The sequence below is a fragment of the Macaca thibetana genome, chromosome 6, assembly GCF_024542745.1.
Source record: "Macaca thibetana thibetana isolate TM-01 chromosome 6, ASM2454274v1, whole genome shotgun sequence".
Taxonomy (NCBI): Eukaryota; Metazoa; Chordata; class Mammalia; order Primates; family Cercopithecidae; genus Macaca; species Macaca thibetana.
Genome location: NC_065583.1, coordinates 140,736,159 through 140,745,259, shown reverse-complemented (window position 1 = coordinate 140,745,259; position 9,101 = coordinate 140,736,159). Strand labels below are relative to the sequence as shown.

General features: G+C 39.5%; 1 pseudogene; it reads left to right on the top strand.

The window, feature by feature from the left end:
* The first annotated feature begins 4,916 nt into the window (after positions 1 to 4,916).
* Positions 4,917 to 8,786, top strand: LOC126956458 (integrator complex subunit 6-like; annotated as a pseudogene).
* Positions 8,787 to 9,101: the final 315 nt, after the last annotated feature.

Sequence of the window (9,101 nt, the reverse complement as noted above, 5' to 3'; positions counted from 1 at the left end):
GAGTTACACTTTTAAAATGGATTAAAGACTTTAAGATCTAACTCTGGCTCCAACATGGAGAATCCATTACACGAGGCAATAGAGGAAGCATTGTGAAAGTGTTACGTGAGAAATAATGATATATTATTAGGCAAGGGAGATGGGCAGAGGCAGAATTGAAATTCTAAAGACACATGCACACGTATGTTTATTGCAGCACTATTCACAATAGCAAAGACTTGGAATCAACCCAAATGTCCATCAGTGACAGACTGGATTAAGAAAATGTGGCACATATACACCATGGAATACTATGCAGCCATAAAAAAAAGGAGGAGTTTGTGTCCTTTGTAGGGACATGGATGCAGCTGGAAACCATCATTCTCAGCAAACTATCGCAAGAACGGAAAACCAAACACCGCATGTTCTCACTCATAGGTGGGAACTGAACAATGAGATCACTTGGACTCCGGAAGGGGAACATCACACACCGGGGCCTATCATGGGGGGGGGAGGGGGGAGGGATTGCATTGGGAGTTATACCTGATGTAAATGACGAGTTGATGGGTGCTGACGAGTTGATGGGTGCAGCACGCCAAGATGGCACAGGTATACATATGTAACAAACCTGCACGTTATCCACATGTACCCTAGAACTTAAAGTATAATAAAAAATAAAAAATAAAAAGAAATTCACTTTCGAGATATAGTCAACAGGATTTGCAGATGAACTGAATTTTCTTCCCCCCCCCCACCTTTTTTTTCCTTTTGTTTTGTTTTGTTTTGTTTTGTTTTTTGAGATGGAGTTTCGCTCTTGTTGCCCAGGCTGCGGTGCAATGGCACGATCTCAGCTCACCACAACCTCCGCCTCCTGGGTTCAAGCGATTCTCCTGCCTCAGCCTTCCAAGTAGCTGGGATTACAGGCATGTGCCACCATGCCTGGCTAATTGTGTATTTTTAGTAGAAATGGGGTTTTTCCATGTTGGTCAGGCTGGTCTTGAACTCCCGACCTCAGGTGATCCGCCCACCTCGGCCTCCCAAAGTGCTGGGATTACAGGCTTGAGCCACCATGCCCAGCCAGAACTGAATTTTCAAAGTATCAAAAAGAGAGAAATAGTGATGGGTACTCTGGAATCTGGATTAATGTCATGGCCATTTATTGAGATGAAAACTCCTGGAGAATGAAAATTCATAAGGAGGAATTTAATTTGAGCATGCTAATTTGCTATGAAATTAGTATCAATTAAATATCTTATTAAAAATAGATCTCGGGCAGGGCACAGTGGCTCACGCCTGTAATCCCAGCACTTTAGGAGGCTGAGGCGAGTGGATCACGAGGTCAGGAGACCGAGACCATCCTGGCTAACACAGTGAAACCCCGTCTCTACTAAAAATACAAAAAATTAGCCGGGCGTGGTTGTGGGTGCCTGTAGTCCCAGCTACTCAGGAGGCTGAGGCAGGAGAATGGTGTGAACCTGAGAGGCAGAGCTTGCAGTGAGCCGAGATCATGCCACTGCACTCCAGCCTGGGTTAAGTGAGAGAGTCCGTCTCAAAAAAAACAACAACAACAACAACAAAAACCTCTCATACTGAATTAATAAAAAACTCAAAAGTTTAAGAAATATACCTAAATCAAAATAGTAATAAAATGTTAAAATAAATAGATGGATTAAAATCCATCTGAGAAACTCAAATAGGAACAGTGCAGTACTATTAAATATTAACACAGAATCCAAAGTAAGAGTCATCAAATTAGTGGCTATATTGCATTGACATGTTCCACTATGAGTTTTTTTGCACCTATACTTGTAATATACACTTCCTAAAAATTATTAATCAAGGACACAAAAAGTACATATAAAATAATTTATAATATTATATTATTAACTATAAATTTAACTTTGTTATCCACATTTTTAATATGGATATGGAGAAAAATATTGGCATATGGAAAAAAATATACACACTGAATCACAAAGAATATCTCAAAAAATCATAAAATGCCACATTTACAAGTATCTATTTTCCTACAAATACATACAAAATATATTTCAGTTAAAAATAAATAACAAAAGCACAATCACTAAATCTCATTCACCACTATACATACTTTACAATTTAGAAATTAAAAGTATTCCATAGTAACTTTTAGATTAAAAAGATAATAAACAAATCAAATTATAGACTATGATGGAATAATTAAGTATTTCGTAGTAACAGAGGTATTTCTATTAAAATAAATGGGGAATAAGGATTCTTGTAAATAGTATTAGTAATATTGTTTTAGAAGTTCTAGCTGTAAGGCATGAAAAAAAGTCAACATTATAGCTTGTGTAAAGAATAAAATAATTTAGTGTGGAACAAATAAGTTTCTTTTAGACATTTTTGGAAAGGCTTTCTATTTCAAAAATAAATAAATTTTAAATATATATATGTATGCATGTCTACATGCACACACAATAAAATTGGATCTCCCTTTACAACTACATTAAAATAAACTAAAAATGGCTAAATATTAAAATTTTAAGCCAAATTAAATCCCCCAACACTAAAAATTATACAAAAAGTTATACACTTGACTACATATAAAGTCAAAATTGTTTTAGTGTTAAAAAATTAGAAGCTACTTTAAAAGACAAACTAGTGAAATATTCAAAACTCATATAATAATTTTTGGCATACTTATTCTTTGTTAAAAAATAATTATTTTAAATATCTATTAGCCAAAAGGATAGAACATGCGGATTCAGTTAAATAAATTACAGCATAAAACAGAAGAAATAAAACTGGTCGTTAAACAAGGAAACATATTTAATCTCACAAGTAATCAAATAGATTCATAATAAAATACTGACATATCAGATTTTGGCCTATCAAATTTTCAAAGAACAAAATGGTGAAGAAACTGTGAACCTGAATTCTGATTAAATGCTGCCAAGAGTGTAAATTGATGAATCCTTTCAGGGAGGTAATTTTCTATTATGTATCAAGATTTTTAAAATACTTAATGTGAATTTGATAACATATTTTTACTTCTAGTAATCCCTCATTAAGAAATTATTACTGATATGGACAATAGAAATCTATGCAATGATGTTCATATGGGGAAACATTTGTGGTATAGGTGAAAACAAAGGATACTTAACTTACAGGAATATCTCACTTTATGGTACTTCACTTTATTGCACTTCATAGGTGCTGCATTTTTTGCAAACTGGTTTGTGGCAAGTCTGCACTAAGCAATTTTATCAGTCTATCAGTGTCATTTCCCAATGCTACACAGAGACGGCATTTGTACATTCTGGATCTCTGTGTCACATTTTGATAATTCTCACAATGTTTCAAGCTTAATTATTATTATATCTATCATAGTGATCTGTAATCAGTGATCTTAAACTTTCTATTGTAATTGTTTGGGGGCACTACAAACCACTCCCATATAAGACAGCAAAATTAATTAATACATGTACGTGTTCTTACTGCTCCACAGACCAGTCATTCCCCTATCTATATGCTTCACCAAGATCCTTCCTATTCCCTGAGATACAACAGTATTTAAATTAGGCCAAATAATAATCCTACAATGGCCTCTAAGTGTTCAAGTGAAAGGAAGAGTCACGTATCTCTCACTTTAAGTAAAAAGCTATAAATGATTAAGTGTAATGAGGAAGACATGTCAAAAGCCAAGATAGGCTGTAAGCCGGGCCTCTTGCTCCAAACAGTTAGCCAAGCTGTGAATACAAATCAAAAGTTATTGGCAGAAATTTAAAGTGCTACTTCAATGAACACACAAATGATAAGAAAGTGAAACAGCCTTATTACTGACATGCAGAAAGTTTCAGTGGTCTTGACAGAAGATCAAGCCAATTATAACATTCTCTTGAAACGAAGCCTAACCCAGTGCAAACTCTCAATTCAGTGAAAGCCTAGAGATAGATGTGAGGAAGCTGTAGAAGAAAGTTGGAAGCTAGCAGAAGTTGGTTGATGAAATTTAAGGAAGGAAGCCATCTCCATAACATCAAAGCACAAGATGAAGCAGCAATGCTGATGGAGAAGCTACAGCAACTTATTCAGACGATCTAGCTAAGATAAATGATGAAGATGAATGCACTAAACAACAGATTCTCAATGTAGAAGAAATAGCTCTATACTGGAAGATTTCATCTAGGTCTGTAGTAGGGAGAAGTGAATGCCTGTCTTGAAAGCTTCTAAAAACAGTTTGACTCTCTTTTTAAGGGCTAATGCTCCTGATGACTTTAAGTTGAAGCCAATGGTCGTTTACTATTCAAAAAATCCTAGAACCCTTAAGAATTATGCTAAATCTATTCTGCCTGTGTTCTATAAGTGGATCAATAAAGCTTAAAAGATAGCACATCTATCTATAGCGCAGTTCACTGAATATTTTAAGCCCACTATTGAGACTTGCTGATAAGAAAAATGCCCCTCCCTCCCCTCCCCCACCGGGCGACCGCTGCGAGACGGGCTTGGCCTGGGGCCCAGGCTCCGGCCCCGGGCGGTACGTGGGGAGCAATCTGTGTGGGGGGAGCGGCCTGGAAGGGTGGCAGCTGCGTGTGCAGTACTATGGGGGCGGCGGGGCCTCTGGGCGCCCCTTCTCTGCCTCCTAACCTCGCCTCTGTGCTTCCCTCTCGCCCGCCCTGTTCCTCCTCCCATCCCGCAGCTCCGTGCCCGGGGCCCTGCCTGCAGAGGAGACAGGTATATGCTGGTCACTTTCGAAGTGCCGCCCTATGCTATCAAGGCTGAATGGAAAGAAAACCATGCGGGCGAGGTGGCGGGCGCCTGTAGTCTCAGCTACTCGGGAGGCTGAGGCAGGAGAATGGCGTGAACCCGGGAGGCGGAGCTTGCAGTGAGCTGAGATCACGCCACTGCACTCCAGCCTGGGCGACAGAGTGAGACTCCGTCTCAATAAAAAAAAAAAGGAAAACCATGCAACGTTTATGAATGAACTGAAAAACCTTCAGGCTGAAGGACTTACGACTCTTGGCCAATCCCTAAGGACAGCTTTTGATTTATTAAATTTAAATAGATTAGTAACTGGCATAGACAACTGTGGGCAGAGAAGAACCCCTTTTTTCTTGAAGTCAGAAATAATTATCACAGTTATTGATGGGAGCAAGTTGACCATCACCAGTGGAGTCCAGGATGAGCTTCATTTACCTCTTAATTCTCCTTTGCCTGGAAGTGAATCGACCAAGGAACCTTTTCATTGGGATCAGAGACTCTGTGCATTAGTGTTGGCGGTTGCCCGGCACCATGTCAGTAGAATCAGAACAGTTGACAGGTGTGCCTTTAGATGACTATGCAATCACACCAATATGTGAAGTGACAGGCAGCCATTCATATTTTGTGTGTTCTCCAAGAACACTTAATCAGTGTCTAGAGTCCTTGGTGCAGAAAGTACAAAGTGGGGTGGTAATAAACTTTGAAAAAGCAGGACCAGATCCTTCCCCTGTAGAAGATGGGCAGCCAGATATTTCAAGGCCTTTTGGATCTCAGCCTTGGCATAGCTGTCACAAACTTGTATATGTCAGACCAAATCCTAAAACTGGGATTCCTATAGGTCATTGGCCTGTTCCAGAGTCTTTTTGGCCAGATCAAAATTCTCCAGCACTACCACCTCATACATCTCATCCTGTAGTGAAGTTTTCCTGTACAGACTGTGAACCAATGGTTATTGATAAACTTCCTTGTGACAAATATGAGTTGGAACCTTCACCACTGACTAAATTTATCCTGGAAAGGAAATCTCCTCAAACATGTTGGCAGGTGTATGTGAGCAATAGTGCAAAATATAGTGAACTTGGTCATCCTTTTGGTTACTTGAAAGCCAGTACAGCAGTGAACTGTGTCAACTTATTTGTGATGGCTTACAATTATCCAGTCCTTCTTCCCCTCTTAGATGACTTGTTTAAAGTGTGTAAGGCAAAACCAACATTGAAGTGGAGACAGTCATTTGAAAGTTGTTTGAAGACAATGCCTCCTTACTATCTCGGGCCCTTGAAGAAAGCTGTTAGTATTATGGGAGCACCTAACCTAATAGCAGACAGTATGGAATACGGACTTAGTTACAGTGTCATTTCACACCTCAAAAAACTGAGTCAACAAGCCAAAATAGAATCTGATCGAGTCACTGGATCTGTAGGCAAAAATGGTAGTACAGGAAACTGGAATAAAACTCCGGAGCTGATCACATGGTTTATCAATGGCATATAGGGAAGATTTTCAACAACTCCTCCAGGGAATTTCAGAGGATGTCCCTCACAGACTGCTAGACCTTAATATGAAGGAATACACTGGGTTCCAAGTCGCTTTGCTGAATAAGGATTTGAAGCCACAGACATTTAGAAATGCTTATGACATACCAAGATGAAATCTTTTGGATCACTTAACAAGAATGAGATCTAATCTTTTGAAGCACACTTGCAGATTTCTTAAAGGACAGGATGAAGATCAGTGCACAGTGTTCCTATAGCACAAATGGGGAACTACCAGAAATACCTCAAGCAAGTACCTTCTCCACTAAGAGAACTTAATCCTGATCAGCCACAAAGGTTGCATACATTTGGCAACCCCTTTAAGCTGGATAAGAAGGGTATGATGATAGATGAAGCAGATGAATTTGTGGCTGGACCTCAAAATAAACATAAACGACCTGGAGAACCAAATATGCAAGAGATCCCTAAAAGACATTGGTGTATGTCTCCACTACTAAAAGGGAGACAGCAGAATCCTGTTGTAAGCAATCATGTAGGGGGAAAAGGACCACCTGTACCTATAACTCAAGCACAGCCAGATCTTATTAAACCTCTTCCTCTTCATAAAATTTCAGAAATTGTTGCGGGAAGTCAGGGACCCCAAACAGAGGGACTGGCTGAAGCTATGGCAGAAGAACATAAATTTTGAAGATTTCATGGACATTTATTAGTTTCCCAAATTAATACTTTTATAATTTCTTATGCCTGTCTTTTTTTTTTTATTATTTTTTTTTTTTTGAGACTGAGTCTGGCTCTGTCGCCCAGGCTGGAGTGCAGTGGCTGGATCTCAGCTCACTGCAAGCTCCGCCTCCCGGGTTTACGCCATTCTCCTGCCTCAGCCTCCGGAGTAGCTGGGACCACAGGCGCCCGCCACCTCGCCCGGCTAGTTTTTTTGTATTTTTTAGTAGAGACGGGGTTTCACCGTGTTAGCCAGGATGGTCTCGATCTCCTGACCTTGTGATCCGCCCATCTCAGCCTCCCAAAGTGCTGGGATTACAGGCTTGAGCCACCGCGCCCGGCTATGCCTGTCTTTACTGCAATCTCTGAACATAAATTGTGAAGATTTCATGGACACTTATCACTTCCCCAATCAATACTCTTGTGATTTCCTATGCCTGGCTTTACTTTAATCTCTTAATCCTGTCATCTTCGTAAGCTAAGGAGGATGAATGTCGCCTCAGGACCCTGTGATTGTGTCAACTGCACAAATTGTTTGTAGAGCATGTGTGTTCGAACAATATGAAATCTGGACATCTTGAAAAAAGATCAGGATAACAGCAATGTTCAGGGAACACCAGAGATAAGATTTCTGGCTGCCAGTGAGCCGGACGGAACAGAGCCATATTTCTCCTCTTTCAAAAGCAAATAGGAGAAATATCGCTGAATTCTTTTTCTCAGCAAGGAACATCCCTGAGGAAGAGAATGCGCCCTGAGGATAGGCCTATGAACAACCCCCTCAAGTCGTGCTGTCTTTTATGGTCGAAGCCGAAGGGTTGAATTAAGCCCCGGTCTCCTGTAGCTCTCCCAGGTATATTAGGATGAGGAAAATTCCCGCCTAATAAATTTTGGTCAGACAGGTTGTCTGCTCTCAAACCCTGTTTCCTGATAAGATGTTATCAATGACAATGTATGCCCAAAACTTCATTAGCAATTTTAATTTCGCCCCATCCTGTGGTCCTGTGATCTCGCCCTGCCTCCATTTGTTTTGTGATATTTTATTACCTTGTGAAGTATGTGATCTCTGTGACCCACACCCTATTTGTGCACTCCCTCCCCTTTTGAAAATTGCTAATAAAACTTGCTGGTTTTACAGCTCGGGGAACATCACGAATCCTGCCGACATGTGATGTCTCCCCCGGACACCCAGCTTTAAATTTCTTTCTCTTGTGCTCTTTCCCTTTATTTCTCAAACCAGCCAAGACATTTAGGAAATAGAAAAGAACTCATGTAACCATCGGGAGCAGGTTCTCCTGACAAGAAACCACTAAGGATTTGATAGTACATGATGTGGTTGAAAATCATGTTGCAGACCAACTTTCATCAGACATTACACCAAATGCTATGGATACTGAATTTTCAACATATTCTCCAGTCAGTTTACTGGAATGGCCAACCAATCATACAGAGGCAGGCTCTTGGTCATGACCATTTAGGAACCAATGACCTCACTGTTGGTGGATTTTTAGAAAATTATGAGGAGCCAAGAGATAAAGAACAATGTGCTGAAAAGAACATACCAGCATCTTCACTCAACAAAGGAAAGAAAGTGATGCATTGCAAAAGCCATGAAGAGGTCAATACCAAACTAAAAGCACAACTAATGAAAGAGATCCGAAAGCCAGGGAGAAAATATGAAAGAATCTTCACTTTACTGAAGCATGTGCAAGGCAGTTTACAAACAAGACTAATATTTTTACAAAATGTCATTAAAGAAGCATCAAGGTTAAAAAACGAATGCTAATAGAACAACTGTAGAACTTCGTGGATGAAACTCATCAAAGAGCCAATCGGATCAACCATATTAACAACAATTAAAAGAAAATAGAATGTGGCCACTTATTTCACTATCTTCTTCAAATACAAAGTAAATACAAGACTGTTGTGATCTTGCATTCATTTTATGGCGTGCATTGTTGACTATTTGAAATACTAAAAGCAAATCTACAGATCCTTTTCCCATCATTTTACAGTGACCTTTTCTTCATTTTGGTTTATTTTTGTAATGTGAAAAGCACCATTCTAAAAAATTTTTATTTAACAAACTAAAAATATTCCTCCAAAAAAAAGAAAGATGCCTTATGAAATATTAATGCTCATTGGCAATGCACCTATTCACCCAAGAGCTCTGAT